This window comes from Phasianus colchicus, chromosome 13, assembly GCF_987193195.1.
Source record: "Phasianus colchicus chromosome 13, bPhaCol1.hap1.1, whole genome shotgun sequence".
NCBI classification, from domain to species: Eukaryota; Metazoa; Chordata; class Aves; order Galliformes; family Phasianidae; genus Phasianus; species Phasianus colchicus.
In genome coordinates this window covers 6,656,724-6,673,398 of record NC_143448.1, presented here as the reverse complement: position 1 = coordinate 6,673,398, position 16,675 = coordinate 6,656,724, and the positions used below count along the sequence as shown (strand labels likewise).

Sequence of the window (16,675 nt, the reverse complement as noted above, 5' to 3'; positions counted from 1 at the left end):
ACTGAAATGTGTTTGCTTAAATGCATGTCTCAACAATAATTATAGAGTCGTTGCTGATTTCTTCTTAATAAAACTCTAGAGAACATAATATGTCATACAGTACAACATTTCGATTTTTCTGTTTGCATTTTTCTAAGGGAAACAGTTAGTCCAAGACAGTTCTCTTATTTCTGGATTTTAAACAGACATGGCTCACTCAAAAGCAGGCCAAAGGAGTTTGAAATATAAACTGTTTTCTTAGAGAGACAGTATTTATCCATTTGCCCTATGTTTTGCATTACCTTTTGTTAGCAAATCTCTAAATCTTCAAGCAGATCTCTAAATTTCCTAACATGCATCTGAATTGAAGCATTGTTCATATTTTCACTGTTCAGGAAGGAGCTTAGACTATTCAAAGCAAAATCCTTTAAAAAAGTAGAAGAAATTTCCATTTTCCACTATTATTAATAAATTATTATAAAATAATTATATTTAGATGAAATTTGCTGTTGGTATAAAGAGATAAGTTTTACCAGTTTACAATAATTGTCAGCTTGATCTACAACTGTTCAGGGTAGTCTTCATGCCTTTTTATTAGATTGTAAAATGTATAGACTATCTAATCATTATTGGTTATGAACTTGATAAAGTGGAGTGAATACTATTGTCAAACATTTAAGAGACCCTGTGCAGCTTTGTGTTTTCTTGTGTTAATATATGCAAGTAAATATCATCATCTTAACCAAAAGCTAGGAATAAATCTTTTTTTTTCAATGTTCACTTTAATATTCTCAAACACCAAACAATAAATGAAATAGACCTGCACCCAAACTGAATTAAAATTTCATCAGAAGCACAAAGACAAGAGAATTCTGAATTAACGAAACCTTTGCCTCCTGCTGTGTATCTAGATGTAGCTGGAGTCCCCTAACCTTGATTAGTGCTGACACCAAAGGCTGTGTGTTATTGTAGATCAACTCGTGCAATTACTGCTGACATCTTTAATCTCGCTTTTTAAGCAGAAAAAAATATAACGGTGTCTGGAGTTTAGAAGCTGGAGCTGGAGAAATTCAGGCTTGAAGTGATGTGACCATTTTTAACAGTAAGGGTAAATTAACAATAGAAACAATCTACCTAGGGACACTTCGGTTTCTTCTTCACTTGAAGTCTGTATTAAGACTGGGTATCTTTTTATAAGAGGTTCTGTCAATCTAACAGAAACAGTGATTTTGATGCAGAAATTAATGATTGGGGCTGTTTTGCCTGTGTTACTTGTAGGAGATCAAATACATTGGTTGTAACAGTCTGTTTTGGTTGAACATCTATTGATTCAGTGAGTAAATTATGTGTGCAGCTAGATAGCTGTAGACAGAGCTATTTAGCTTTTATTTATTTGATACTTATGACATATGCTTATCTTCAGCATTTTATCAATAAGGAAAAGCAGTATCTGTCTAGACTTAAAACATATGACTGACACATTGCTTCGCTTATTTCAGTAAATAGATTGGAAGACTCTGCCACCAAGCTACCTTGTGAAACAAACCATGAGCTCACAATTGAAATAATTTTAGATATTACATTGTCAACATTTTCCAATTTCTTAAAACTACCTTAAAATAAGTTCATATGATAATGTATTATTTTACTTCCCATTTCTTCAGGACAGCTTAATAGAGAAGTTTGGTTAATCTCCAGGCATAGAATTTGAAAAAAAAAAAAAAAATAGCATGTATGCTGACTGTGTGGGATTTTTGTTTTGTTTTATCTCATTTTGCTTTTAGTAATAAATACAGTTACTTAATACAGTTACTAAATGCAGTTACTTAAGTCATTTGTTTAACAAAGCAGACTGGATCTTGGTGAATCACCTTAATAGGTTTCAGAGATGGCTTTTTAATTCATTGCAGCTCTTAAGCTATTGAAACCAGAAAATGAATGAATTATGTCTCTTAAAAACAATAACAACAAACTCAGTCTAATGACTTCATGGAACGATTTCAAAGTAACATTGCTCCTGGTGGAAAAATGGGAGCTGCCTGCTTTCCAAATGGGCTGCACCTGTGCAACTCTCTGAGAGGTTAAAAACATATCAAAGAGTTTCGTCTGTGCAGGGCCTTCTGGGATGTGCTAAATGGATTCAGAAGTTGGAGGAGGATCAGCAGTCCTGGCATCATGTTCTGTGTTACTGTTGGCCCTTGTTTCCTGTTAATTGTGATACTGCCAGAGAAAGGCTTTTTTCCTATCTCATAAAATAAAATAAAGAAAGACTCAGCCTGCAGGCATGGGATCTGATGCCTTTGCTTGCTGCAGAGATCAGTCATCTGGTTTTGGTGCTTAACATCTAATAGCTGGCATATGGACAGAATGCAGTGTTGTGTGCTGCTCCTCTGGCTTCTCATAATCAGCAATTGGGATCCATTATTTCAGCAGGTGTGCTAATATCTGTGAGCATGACTGCCTTGTTCTGCAGAGCTGAAGATGTGTGGCTGTGGCCTCTCACATAAAAATGTTAATAAAATTATTATTGCACAGAACGTGTTACATTCCTGTTCTACAAAATGGCCAGTGTCCTTAGGGAAACACATATGGATTAGACTCTATTTTATAGTGCTGTTGAACTATCTGAACAATGACAAAATGAGTTATTAAAAAAAAAAAAAAGTGCTACGTATGTACATATACATAAGGTCAGATTTGACAGAAACACATTGTATGCTGAATGCATGTTGTGTTTTTGTTTGTTTTTTTTTTCCTGAGTTTCTACTTCCTAACATTGTCCTATATATGCTAAAGTGAACATAATTAGTAGAAACCAAATAATAGAAATTCTAATATTTTTTGTGCTTGGTTGGATTTCTCTTGCAAAATGCATTCAACAAAAGGAAGCTGCTGTACAGCTCCCATCATGTTCTACCTCTACCAGCAGTAGGAAAGTCTGCAGAAGTTTCAGTAACAAGCTGTTGAGCTAAAGGATGGTGGCAGCAGCAGGAGGCTGGTAACATCCCTATCATGAACATGCACATCTCTTTAGAGATATATGTGAATTTTAGAGTTGTTCACAAACAAGAAAATCCAGTAGCTTACCACCATCTCCTCGAGCAGCTGTCGTATTTCTAATAAGAAAATCAGAAGACAAAGAATTTATCTTTGTGCATCTGTTTCCATTGCAGAATTAGATATCACATGATATACAAGAGGCTGAGTTAATAATGCCTGTAGGCACTTTAATGTTTGTACTTACCTTTATTTTTTATCTTTTGAAAGTCCTATTTCTTGTTTCATTTTCACTTCATTTCAAGATGCGCATTCAGTCTTCAGACAGGCTATTTACTGGAGAATTACAAGTATTAGGATGGTGTTGGCATATAGCATGGCATATAGCATGTTCTTGAGAGCATTTATGCCCTGGATCGTGAGGACTGTGTACGTGAATAAGTCTCTGTACAATGTGGCTACATATGGCTACATACTTGCAAGGTTAATGAGACAGAGTAGGTTTGAAAGACCAGAGAGATACCACTTAGCCAAAGCTCTGGTTGAGTGGAGAAGTTTTGCTGCTGTGCTGCTTGAATCTGTGCTGTCTGAATGGTGATGGCTATAATGTGCGGCTCAGAAAGACAAATATTTAGACCCTCATATAGCTAAACTTGGAAAGTGCGACTGAAATCAAGGAAAACTGAACACTTCATTAATTACAAATGAATTATCTAGAGTTCAAAACCAACATTTTATGTATCTAAATGAATACTGAATAGTTGTAGCAACAAAATATGAGTGCAGAAAACATAATTATTGTCTTCATATTTTTCCCAGGATCAGCGTTGACTGTGCTGGACGTTTGAATACATCTGTGACCACTGCAGGCTGAGCGCCTCCTGAGTTGCTGAAGTCTCCTGTGTTCACTTCTGTTGCCTGACGGTAGGGGCTCTCAAACACAGTCTGGAGGAAAAGCATGGCAGGATTTTACAAATTGTGAGATTTAAACTGAGGGATTTTTGTTTCAAATGTATAGAGGGGGGAAAAACAGAGGTAAACACATCATTTGTCAGTGGAAAAGAAATGATGGCATGTTCAGAGTAATATCTCTATATATACAAAGAATGTTCTAAACCTCACTTTAGGTATGCAACTGGACTTGAAACAGGGAAAGCTGCTTAACCTTTGCAGTCTTATTAGACCTCAGTGGATATACACTGGCCATGCTCAGGAAGTATTTTCTTCTCTTCTTATCTAATGAGCTCTCCTCTCCTACAGGCTAATTACTGAAAGGGAAAAAAATCTACAATTGTTTAAAAAGTATGAATTATAAGGCTTTACATTACATTCTGAAAATCTGTGAGGAATCTGTGTGCCATTAGGAGTTCTGAATAAGCTGAACTAGTCTACTTGGCTTACCACCAACTCAAGCTCCCTCTCAGAGAGTATGAGTTGATGGTCAAGGTGCTTCTTAGAATGTGTTGGAGGTGTTTGTCCAGTTCACACACTGTGAAATTCTTTACAGTGTCAAATTCCTTCTCAAAAATAATTTGTATGAAGGATGTATGTATGAAGGATTGTATGAAGATTATATGTATATAATCTTAGTCTCTTGCAAAAGTCAGTATTTATGTTTTTGGAATAGGAAGGTGTTTCAATTAAAAAGTAGGTGCAGGCAGAAATGTATTTTTCTAAAAAAGAAGTGTGCTTACTAGAAAGTCAGTCAAACCAACCAGAATAAAGTAGAAAAATCCTTCCTGTTTTGAGTGTAAACCAGATTTTGATGTTTGCCTAGAAACAACTCTAGACAACACCTGGTTTTCATTTGCCAGCACCTGGTCAGTGAGCCTTTGAAAGCTGTTTCTACCTCTCTCTGTATTCCCCTGAACATGTTTCATAGCATTCTGCTTATAGGCCTTTGTGCTAGCACAGCTCTGCTCTATATTTCTGCACACAACTGTCATGCTGTAGTACTCTGCCTATAGTACCTGACCTGACCTGTAGCATCTGAAGATAAGACATTGCTACTAGAAGAATTGGAGCTTTTAGGTCTCCAGGACAGTGTATTCCCAAAAGTTGAGTTTGCATGCCCTGCGGTTTTCTCCCCCATTGGAACAAAACATTGTATGAAGGAGTTTGTGGGTGAGGTCACAATATGTCTTCTGCAAAGGTTTTTTTTGTTTGTTTGTTTTTGTTTTTTTTTTGTCTTTCCAGTGTCTTAATCTGCTGCATCTCAGATAAACACTCAGTTAACTATCAGCCCTTGCTCTAATCTGCTACATCAGGCACATAAGGAAAGTGTCAGCTATATTGAAGTAAACAAAGGGAATGAATTAGAAATCCCATTCCTGAACTTATTAGTTAGAATTATATTTTTTTATTTAAATACATTGAAAAAAATTGCCTTTATAAGGCAAGCTCATATAATGCAAACAAAATCTGCACAATAAAATCAGAATTTTTAGTACTTAGAAATGGCTAGTAAACCTCTTTATCTTTCTTCTTTGGCTTTTCTTTTTGGTTATGAGGATGGGAATTCTCAGGCTCTGCCACAACATCAGTCAAGATAGAGAAGCAGCTCTGTTTTGGAGAAATGCAGGGAAATAAGAGCTACAGTAGCTGTACAAAATACTGTTTTCTTTATTCTTAATAGTTTCTTAACTAAAGTTGTCATACTACAGTCATGAAATATCTAGTGGTAAATAGCTTGTGAAAAAAATGTGCATTGTGATGCTTCCTTTAGATATTTATGTATAAATGTGGCTTGTTTTACGCTAAGACTTACCTAATTTTTTCCATTGTTCTTGACTTTTAAATTAAGAGTGCCATTAGACTTGCTGAGATATGTAAAGAATATTTGCACTATATTTGAACTCTGACTTGGGAGTTTAGAGACTAAATTAAGCTTTGTTCTTCTCACTTCTTACAGAGCTTAATATTTTAAACATGGTCCCTGAGCCAAGTTGTTTCCTCCCAAGAACATGCGTTAGGCATCAGCTCTCGCCCGTCATTTGCTGGGATTGATAATGTGCCAAGTCTTGAAGTCTTGACTCAGTTCTTATTCTGACAAGACTCCCATGGAAATCAATGGAAGTTTTGCCTGATTAAATGCTTCTGGATTCCTCTCCAAAACATTTGGCTTATTTATATAAGGCACATTTGGAAAAATCCAACATTTCAGCCCTGTAAAGTAGGATTATCAAAATCTTAACTGATGGAAGACATTCTGAGGGCAAAATACCCAGGGGCCTGCTGCTGGCAGTGGAACACTGCCTGTGTTTGGAAAGCAAACCAAAACAAACCCAAAGGCTGCAGGACAATACATCATCTAAAAAGTGGCTTGTAAAACAGCAGTTAAACTTAGCTGGCAACATCCACATATGAACAGCATGACATGACAGTGCTTTGTTACGCTGTGAGGTGATGGACTGATGGCTTGTGTTGTTCAGAGTCACTCTGAAACTAAACAACAAAAGGCTATGCCAGATTATATTTAATGTTTCTTTTTCCCTATTTGTGGAAATTAGGAAAAGTAAATGTGCAATTTGTTCATATAATAAGATGTACTGTAGCTTAGCAAGCATTTTTTTGCAATTGACTTCAGTGAATACCACAAAAACAGGTCAGGATGAACATAATCACCAGAAATAAATAGAAAGTGACTTTAATGATTGGCTTTTAATTACGTATCATCCAACTCTTAATTTATAAACACATTTAGGTTTTTGGAAGCTTGGCATGCTATATGTCATGTAACATATATTGCTTTTAAAACAATATATGCTTTGCATGTTGAAAAAGAAGCTATTTGGGAAAAGTAATGTTTATACATTCCCCATGGTTCTGCTGTGGAGTGGATCAAGTTCAGCTATTTTGCAACAAACACATGCAACTTTCATTTCTTGGTGAAGGAAAGAAAGGTGAGACACAGATTTCAGACAGAGTGAGAAGCAATATCACAAAGCCAAATTAAATGCTTTTTTAATTAATTTAACAAATCCACACCATGTTGTGGAGCATAAGAATTCTATAATGGTCATACAGTGATCCCAGCTAGGCCCTGCAGCTCCTTAGGATGGCGCATGTCTAAGTTGCTTCTGCATTTGCTACCAGGGTACATACTGGTAGGTGTGTGTGCTGGTCCCACTGTAGGATGTACTTGTCACTCTCTGTGCTCGCAGTGTATTTACTACAGCTCTAACTACTGAACCAAGATCAGATCATGATTTTTTCCATTGCATAGATGGATATGTCAAATGAGTAGGGCCTTGGCTTTTGGAAAGAAAGCATATCGTATTTCTCTCCAAAGTCCTTCTCCAGCTGTCCAGGAACTGCACAGTGAAATTCTGAGATTATGTCTATACTGTGACATACAGGGTTGTTAAAGTCTACTGAACCCTATGACTCATGCTTGCTTTCCCAAAGACTATTAGACCAGCTGCAATTTTGATTTAGAGCACTCACATATTCAGGAAGAGTTGGCTTGTGTTATCTCTTGACAGACTAATTCATATCATGTATGATTTGCTGGTCCATCCAGGCTTGATAGCTTAAGCCTAAATGCTAAAATACCAGGCATGCTTTGGTAACTATAAGCACTGCTTCCTGCTCCAATGCCTGTTTTTTACTTTCTTTTGTGATCAAACAAAGCTTATGATCTTAAAACTGATTTATTATGGCTGTGTAACCTGCATGGACATTAATTTTTCCTGTCTCTCCCAAAAGTACAGAGCTTTGGCTGAGAGACTATTTACATGGTCATGAGGTTACAACCTGAACTGGGGGGGTGAAAATGCATTTTGCTGACTTTGTGGCCATATGCTGTGACAGAGTATACAAAGGCTAAGGGTAATAAAGCTACTGGGGGGTGAAGGGAGAATTCTTTAGGACAAGAGCTGCTGAGTTCAAGACCCAACAGGGCTAGGCAAGAGCCCAGCTTGCCATCTGCCAAATGTTCCCCTTCCCTACAAGAGCAAGCTGGAAGCTGGGAGAGGAACTGCCTCACAGCTGTTTGGAACCGGACTGCACTGCAAGTTTTGAGTTCTTCTTGCTTTCATTCTTGTATCATCAATTAGCAAGGGAAAGCTATGTGTCAGAAGGACATGTCAATAATGACAACTAAATCTAGGGAGTCATTATCTGCTCAACTCTTCCCCAGACAGTAATTTTTCTGAACAAATAAAGTAGTCCTGAGGTCTCTAAAAACATGGGTATAATTGCATCATGAAATAGGAACAAAATTAAATTATTTGAAGAAAAATAACATTTTAATGTTTTATTTTTCATCTTATTTTTATTTTATGCCAGTTAATTCATCTTTGTGCTTTTCTATTTAATATCTCTAGAAATGCTCATCCTTCCACAAGACCTGTGAATGCTCCTCACAGGCTAGCATTGCTCCTTGCTAATACAAAAAGCTTTAAAAAGGTTTTTGCTACTTCCATTCTCTGAATCTCTTGGAGTGAGTCTGTTTCATCTTCTCTGCCTTTCAGTTTCTGTGCTCTTTTGGCAGGAACTGTTGGCCTGATTCTGATCTGAACACACTTATTTGAAGTGTGTAAATCAGAATGAAGCCCTGTGCCTTTGAGTGAGATCTGGGAGCAAACACCCTAGCATGGTGTATGGCATCTTGTACTGCCAGGAATTCCATTCGGATTTGTAGCAAAAGGGAATTCTTAACCAGGTTTGGTTTCTACAAAGGGCAGTTTGCTTCTACAAAGGGAGTCAAACAAATAGAATGACTCAACACTGAAACAAAAGTAGAGGTAGGGATCACAGAACTGAGTTTTAAAGGCATTTATTAGGAAGTCTATAAAAGATAAGAAATTAAAAAGTAGGGTAAGAGTCAGTTCAGCACATAGACATGGACAGTCAGTATAGACTCATTTTTCTGGAGCACAGAATCAGAATTTACTAATTTGTTAACATATGGTATTTTGATAGAAATCTGATGGTTATTCTTACACTGGTTATAACTATGCTTAAACTGTCAGAAAGGGATGGAGGCAGGGTGGCATCAGACAGAACGGAGAGCAGCCATGGTAGTTAAAATCAGTGCAAGTAAAAGCATAATTTGAAAAAGAGGAGACTTCTTTTTAAGATTCGATGTTCTAATCAGCAGTGATTTGGGTAAGAATATAGAAGAAAACATAACATTTTAAAGTGACTGGTAGTAACACCACAGTATTTAATTTTAGTTTCAGACTAACAGATGTCTCTCTTGATAACAACTTTGCAATTTGCCTTTGATCTTTACAGCGGGCAAGAAGTTGTCCTTTGGGGAAAAAATCTATATTTCCAAATTTCTTTCTTTGCATTTTTGCAGTCAATGCTCATGTGCATATATAGATTTACCAGCCAATCTATGATATATTTTGATAGGTAGGTTGCTGGGTGAGCAGGCCTGTTTTGGAATGCCATTACACAGCAGCTTACACCACTGGATGCCTGGTGGAAGAATTTCACTGGGATCGTTCTCATGGTATTACTAGAAATTCTCCAATGACGGTAACTTTTGCTATCTCAAAAGTTTCCCTGCACTAGAAAGTGTAGAAACATCCTAAAGATCTGTTGCCACAGAAGTCTCATAAATCATGCATCTTAGTCTCACTTGCTTCCATTACAGTTTTTAAGCAGTATTGCTAAACATGAGAGATCTTGGTATATTTTAATTCAAGTGAATGAAGCACTTTTTCATAATTTATGATTCAACTACAACACTTACTACGATAGAATTTTGTGGAAACCAAAGTAGATTCAAGAAGGGATTAAATATATGGCTAATTATGCACTACTGCTGGGTTGCAGTCTCTAAATCAAGTTCTGCTTTTTGAAAGCAGAGATGGTGAGGATAGGTCCTTGTTCTTCCCTTATCAACTTACATTACCTAGAAATTTGCTGCTGAATCCCTAGCACTAACACTTGATAAAGTGTGGCAGATCCTACACTCTTAATCCTCACCTGGCTCTTGCCATAGGTGCACAGTGAAAGGTTGAGAAGCAACAGTCACAGATTCCATCAAGGGAAATTCTAAACACACATTACACTAAAGGTGGTTAAGCTCTGGAACAGGCTACCAGACGTGCTGTGAAATCTCTGTCCTTGGAGATGTTCAGAACTTAACTGGAGAGGGCACCCAGCAACCTGATCTGACTTTGAAGTCAGCCTTTCTTTGAGAAGAGGTTTGAACTAGATGACCTCCAGAGTCCCTTCCAGCCTAGAATATTAAATAATTCAGCGATGATCAAGTTGGAAGGAAGTCCAAATTGCTGCTATTGTAGGAAATTCCTCCTTTTCTGTCTCTTCAGTCTCTTTCATAAGTTTTGAATTCCCTCTTCAAAATAGTTGTTTAGCTCAGTAGAAAAAAAAACAAACAATAATACCTAGGGAGCTTTCTAGCTTCAGCCTCTGTGTATTGTACTTTTCTTCTTCTGGTTTAGATTCCACCTTTCTAATTTAAATAGCAGTACATCTCTGTGTTCCTCTTCACATATGACTAGGGACCAGATGCCATCAGTCTCCAGTATTGACCCAGACAGCTGGGGATTCCCTGACTGAGGAGATCTCTCTGCTCCCTCCTGTAACCTAAGAGCAATAACAGTTTATGACAGTGTGTCAATTGAGAGATTTCTCACTGAATATGTTTGCCAAAATTAGACACCAAAAAGAGATGAGGACCTTTCCCCTCGTTTTCTTGCTATGTCTCTTCATAAATATTGAAATTAAATTTCTTTTCCATTCATTACGCCTTCTATTCCCAACTACCAAGATGAGGATTCTGTCCTGCCTGTTAATCCCCCGTCACAGCACTCATTCTTACCTCATCAGGCAGCTGCTTGAACTCTGCTCTGCTTCAGTGGTAGACGCCCTACTGCAGTCAAGGCTCTACAAAAGTGGAAACACTAAAACATGTATTTCTCCATGGGGAAAAAGAAAAAAACATGAAGAAAACAGGAATTTGTTTCAGTCATAGTCTTAATCTATACTACTTAGATTGTTATACTAGGCTCATACGTATTTCATGTACTTTCAGTATTTCCCAATATGTTTCAAAAAATAATTTATACTCATTACATTCATAAGTGTTGCTCACCCCTGAAGTACTGTACTTTTAGAAAAAAATTGTCATTATTCCAGTTCTTTTTAGTTCTTAAAGTTTTTATTTTGAATGACTGTAGATCTTGTGATGTGCTTCCTTAAGCCATGAGAATGATGCTACCAGTCTTAACTTCCTACATCTGCCTGACCCTCCTCTTGCTGATTTTCTTTCAGATGAGCATATGATGCTTTTTTCTAGTCTATATTCCCAAATGAAGAGAAGTGACCCTAATAGCTTCCACTCTCCTTGCATCCCAGCCTTGACAGAACTCCACTGCTGTTACACCTCTCTGTTACAGCAATTTGCCTTCACAAGACTTTGTTTCATAACCAAGTTTGGCTGTAAGAGAATAGACCATAGGGCTCTCTGTGGGTATGGAGCCACTATTTTTGATTTCTTGGTTGTTGTTCTTTCCTTTCTCCCTCCCTCCCTCCTTTCCTTCCTTTCTTCTCTTTCTCTCTTTCCTCCTTCCTTCCCTCCTTCCTTCCCTCCTTCCTTCCCTCCCTCCTTCCTTCCCTTCTTCCTTCCCTTCTTCCTTCCCTTCCTCCTTCCTTCCTCCCTCCCACCTTCCCTCCTTCCCTCCTCCCTCCCTCCCTCCCTCCCTCCCTCCCTTCTTCCTTCCTTCCTTCCTTCCTTCCTTCCTTCCTTCCTTCCTTCCTTCCTTCCTTCCTTCCTTCCTTCCTTGTCAGTGTTCCACATATTTGGCCATGTCAACTATGTTTACTTGAATAGGGAAAGAGAAGCTGGTCAGCAAATTACACAGAGTTGAACAATTGCTGAACCGCTATTTGTATTCTTTAACTGGGTTATCAGTTCAGAGTTGATATTCTTGCATTAGAGACGCAAGAGCTTTTGATTTGAAATGTATGCTTTGCATATCTAATCATTTCTTTGTAATATTCATCTTGAGGTTTCAAGAGGGAGACTAAATTGTAGACATATTTTATGCATGGTTTTATACTTGCTCTCCTCACTTGCTTTGTGATGGGCCTTTCCTGGAATTCTGCAAATCTGAGCTCTTCCACAATCCAAGGTACAGACTCTTGGTTTTGCTGCTCTGATCTCACTGGCACAGTGCACTAGCATTTCTACCTTTGCCTCCTTCATGTGTAAAAATAGGAAACCCAGGGGTGGCTGCCAGAGAAACTTGGAAACACCAGAATGAGCAAATACTGCTCTAAAAATATCATCTTAAGGTTGTGTTCCCTGTGTTATATAGTTCATGTAAGTAGCTATCTGTATACAGATCAGGAAATAATGCTTGTGTGCAGGGTGAAATAGCGGGGGAACCTTTCGGTTTGCTGAGCGGCTTTGTTTTGATCATAGCTGCTTCTCTGCATGCTTAATATTATCTTTGCCGTTCTAAGAACAGATAAGCTGTTCTGACCCTCAACAGAATCTTCAAATAGATCTTCTTAAGAGTCTATTATGCTGATTACTTTTTAATAGAAGATGCACTCACAGCTCTGCATTAATACTATAATTATTTTCAACATACAAACACCCTCCAAACTCAGTAGAGCCTTCAGGATGAATAGCTATTTTCCCATTTTGTTATCTTTATATCATCAGATAAAAGCTGGCAATGAGTTTATCCACTCTGACCATCCTCTCAACATGATTACTCTCCCACAGTGACAGGCTTCCATTGACTGGATACACTGAGGAATCAGTCATTTAGAGTTTTTATGCTTTGTGGTATCAAAGTTTTGCTGGATTGCTTTCAAGCTTGGTAGGCATCCAGCAATAATGCTTTATGTTTTATGAAATCTTCTATATGGTTACTACTTAGCTAAGTATGACTAGCATATTACCAAGCACTTGTTTAGTGACCTACTTGAGGAATCAAGCCACTTATTAACTACAAATCTAGTTCGGTATGAGAAGTATCTGCTATCTGATCACTAGCTAATATTTTCTATTTACATGTAATTCTGGTAAATACCTGGATTTCAATCAGTGTTACTGTCGTGATGCTACTAGCTGTTTATTTCCATACATGTTATGGAACCTAGTAGAGTATTCTTACCCTAATGCACTGTGGGCTCTTAACTGGCTTAGTTAACTTCAACAATCTCATCCACTGGCATTCCTATAGACCTTCTTTCTGAATATGACTGTAATACAGTCAGGTATTACCTCCTAACGCTGTTCTTCAGTATAGGCGCTTGCTCCTTACCATATACCTCCACAACTGGCTTTCTTTTTCTGTCCATCATGGTTTGAGCCAGACATTTTGGAAATCTTTGAAAGTAAGAAGAAAATGGTGGGTGACTTGTGTGGGAGGAGTTAGCACATGGGCCCCTTGGTAAAGGCCCTATTTTTGAGGTTTGGACTGTATGAATGCATGTCTCAAAGACAGAAAAGTATTCAAGAGTCCTAGGAGGTGTCCTAGAAGTGTTTGTTCTAGATCTAGGACTAGCACATCAAGGGCATTTCTACTCCACTGTTTTGAAAGTTGGAAATTCTGAATTGAAATCTGGTTTTCCCTCTCCTTTGTGATGGAGACCATAATTTATTTTTGCTGCAAATCTATCTTCATTTAGCCACCATATGATAGTTCCAGCAAACATCTTCAAAAGTGTTTCCAGCTATAATACCTGTTTTTGCCTTTAGATATGTCTGTGCCATTTGGTAGGTACAGGAAATTTTGATAGTGTGAATCTTTTTCATGGTAGTATTTCTGGCTCATTTCTCTTGTTCTTTCCATGGAATTTATACTGTCCTTAACACCAGAGGTTAAGCAGGCCATTGGAAGCTTCCTAGTCAGGTTCTATTTCCCAATTTCAAAGTTGCAAATTTGGAATCTAAAACTTATAGACAGGGTTCTACTTCCACTCCAGCTTTTAAACAATTCTTAGAACAGTTATAAAAACACTATCCATGAGACCATTTAGGATACTTAATATAAAATCATAATCTTACAAAACACACTCATAAAGATCAAAATTATTATTATAACAAATATAGTGTTGAGTACAGTTGTGTCAAACTATAGACTTTTATTCTTATTATTACTTTTGTTTGTGGAAGGGCTTTTGTTCTTTTTTTGCTTCTCATTTTTAGTGTTTAAGCTTTGGGGATGTGTTGTGTGTGTTGGTTTCTGTTTTTGTGTTTTACTTTTTATTTTTTCTTCTTTATTTCTCCATAGACTCTGGTCTTTCTGTGGTTTTACCTCTTTCAGTGAGAGTTTGTGAAATGATTGTAGCCCTAGTATATTCAAGGATGCTCCCTCTGAAAGAATCATGATTATCATTATTAGTTTCTTTATGTCACCTACAAATACAGAGTAAAAATAATTTCACTAGCGTAAAATCTCAATTCAGTTACTATGGATTTTAATCTTCAAATTTTTGTTGTAACTTCAGGTGTAATGTTATACCATTTTCATAGGGTGAACCAGAGTTGTCTTCCATTCTTGTGTAATTTTGTGTGTACTGCCTTCTGCAAACTGTTTTATTGCATTTTGAATATGCTTGCTAGGAATTTTCACTTTTGTCCTGCCTTGTTCTGATTAATAGTGATAAGTATATCATATCCTCATCACTTTCTCTAACTTTAAATCAGGATCTCTGAAGAATCTCTTTCTTGGTTTAATGATCTGACCTTCTTCAAAATCTGGTCTCAAATTAAGAATTCTGAACACTCACCAAAACAACTATAGCATCTCACATTACTAAAAAAAATTGCAAATACTGTTTTAATTTTCCAACAAAACATTCTCTTTGTCAGAAGTTTTGTGGATCAGTTTTTTCACCCTTGTTTTCTTACATGACCGTGCACTATTAATTCTAGTGTCTCTGACCTGTAATACTCAAGAAAATATGTATTTTTTTCTTTGTGGTACTGAAGAGCATACCTGCAGCATACCTGATGCTTTCAGATTTGTTTTTCACTCTCTTCCCTCATTCTGCTGCGACTCCAAATATGAAATACTCATTGATCACTTAGAAAAACTCCCAATCACTGTGGTTAGCAATATATTATCTAACCTAATACGCAAAGTAGATGTTTGCCAGATTTCTAGCTTCAGCTAACTCAGCATTAAAGCACCAGCTTTAACCAGAATCTCTTTCAATCTCTTAAAAGGCCCCGCAGTAGCTAGTAGTAATGTAGTTCCATGTGAACACTCTAGGCACCTACTGTGGTACACTTGCCCTCCACTGATATCTAAGTTCAGCCAGTTGAAACTTTGAACATGGATAGACCAGAAAAGGAGCTGTGTGTGTGCACATGTTCATTTGCATGTGTCCATGTATGGAAGCAATGGGTGAATTCTAATATTCCCAAATTGCTGGCCATTTCTCTTTTTCACCCAGCCTGTGAAGAAAACTCCTGGCAAACTCACAAATAAGCCTTCTATAGCTGTCAAAGCTCCGTGTATCTATGATTATGTGGGGACTTGGCTTGTCCTTTTTAGGGGCAGTTTTTTTCAATGCGATGAGTTTTAATGACTTTATTTAATGTTTCCATTCTTCCCATTTACACTTTTTTTATACTGTCTGAATTGATTGCTTTTGCTAATTGTACAAAAAAAAAAACCAACCAACCAAACAAAAAAAACCCTCAATTACCTAAGAACTTCCTCTTTCCCAAAATACAGATCAAGCTGTGCTGCCTCAGCTCACAGCAATCAGCTGGCATCACTTTCATCTCCAGCTGCCTTCTTATTTGGTGGGCTGTTGAAAGAGGAAGGGAAGGATTCAAGTTCTACAGCCAAATCCACAGCCTTTTGGAAGGACTTTTGCTTGTCTTTTTCTCCTGATCTTGATCTGCAAGTCCAGATACATTGGAGTGTGTATAAACTGGTTCATTGCCTGTTTATCCTGGAAGACCTTACAAATATTTGAATATGCCAAAAATAGAAGTTTCCTCAAGTCCTTTGCCAGTTCAAGTGGGGTCTCTTCCTTCCCTCCTGAGTCCTACCTCTTAGCTGTACAGTGGCCAGCCCTGTGTGTGGATTCGTCCAAGCATATCAAGGCCTGCTCCTGGATTAGAATGATTCAGATATTGGAGGGGAAAAAAAATGTTGCCACAGTCCTTGATGCTAGAACAAACTAGTTGACTGCTTAAAAGAACCCTGCCCTTTCTGACCATCTTCTGTGCTTCATTCGAGTTTGGCATCGAACTGAACAACTGCCAGAGCTTTACTTCAGATTTGCAGGAATAGCAACTTGAAATTTCTGTGCTCAGGCTTCAGATCTCATTGCTAACACCACTAATCCCTTTTTGACCTAAGGGGCTCACCAATTTTAGCTTGTTTCTGTTGGGAGGAGAACTTGACTATGGACTGAAGTATTTCTCTGGGACAAATCTGTTAAGTTACAAAGAATATGCACAGGAGCCTGTTTGCCTGAGCACAGCTGGGATTAGCAACACGACTGAGAGACCACACTCCTCTTCCAAGCCAGTCCTCCACTCTAAAACTCTTCACTCTTCTCAGATCATGTCACAAACATTTCTCTGTTCACTTTGGATTTCTGTTTGCTGCCTTAATTTGTTCTTTCACTGCTTCTTTCACAGATTCAAGCATACAATACAAAAAATCAATATAAAACCCTCTGTTATTACATTTTTTAAATTAACCGGAGTTCAATTTCTGCCTGCAAGGATCAGCCT

General features: G+C 37.6%; 1 protein-coding gene across 9 annotated transcripts in view; it reads left to right on the top strand.

Moving 5' to 3' along the window:
• The window catches only part of NKD1 (NKD inhibitor of Wnt signaling pathway 1), a 267,650-nt gene that overhangs the window by 126,385 nt on the left and 124,590 nt on the right, over window positions 1-16,675 (top strand). For all 9 annotated transcript variants that reach the window (XR_016470895.1, XR_016470894.1, XM_090149943.1 and 6 more), the window contains one exon: window positions 3,796-3,900. The gene's annotated coding sequence lies outside the window, so the exon portion shown is untranslated. The remainder of the gene's footprint in view (window positions 1-3,795; window positions 3,901-16,675) is intronic.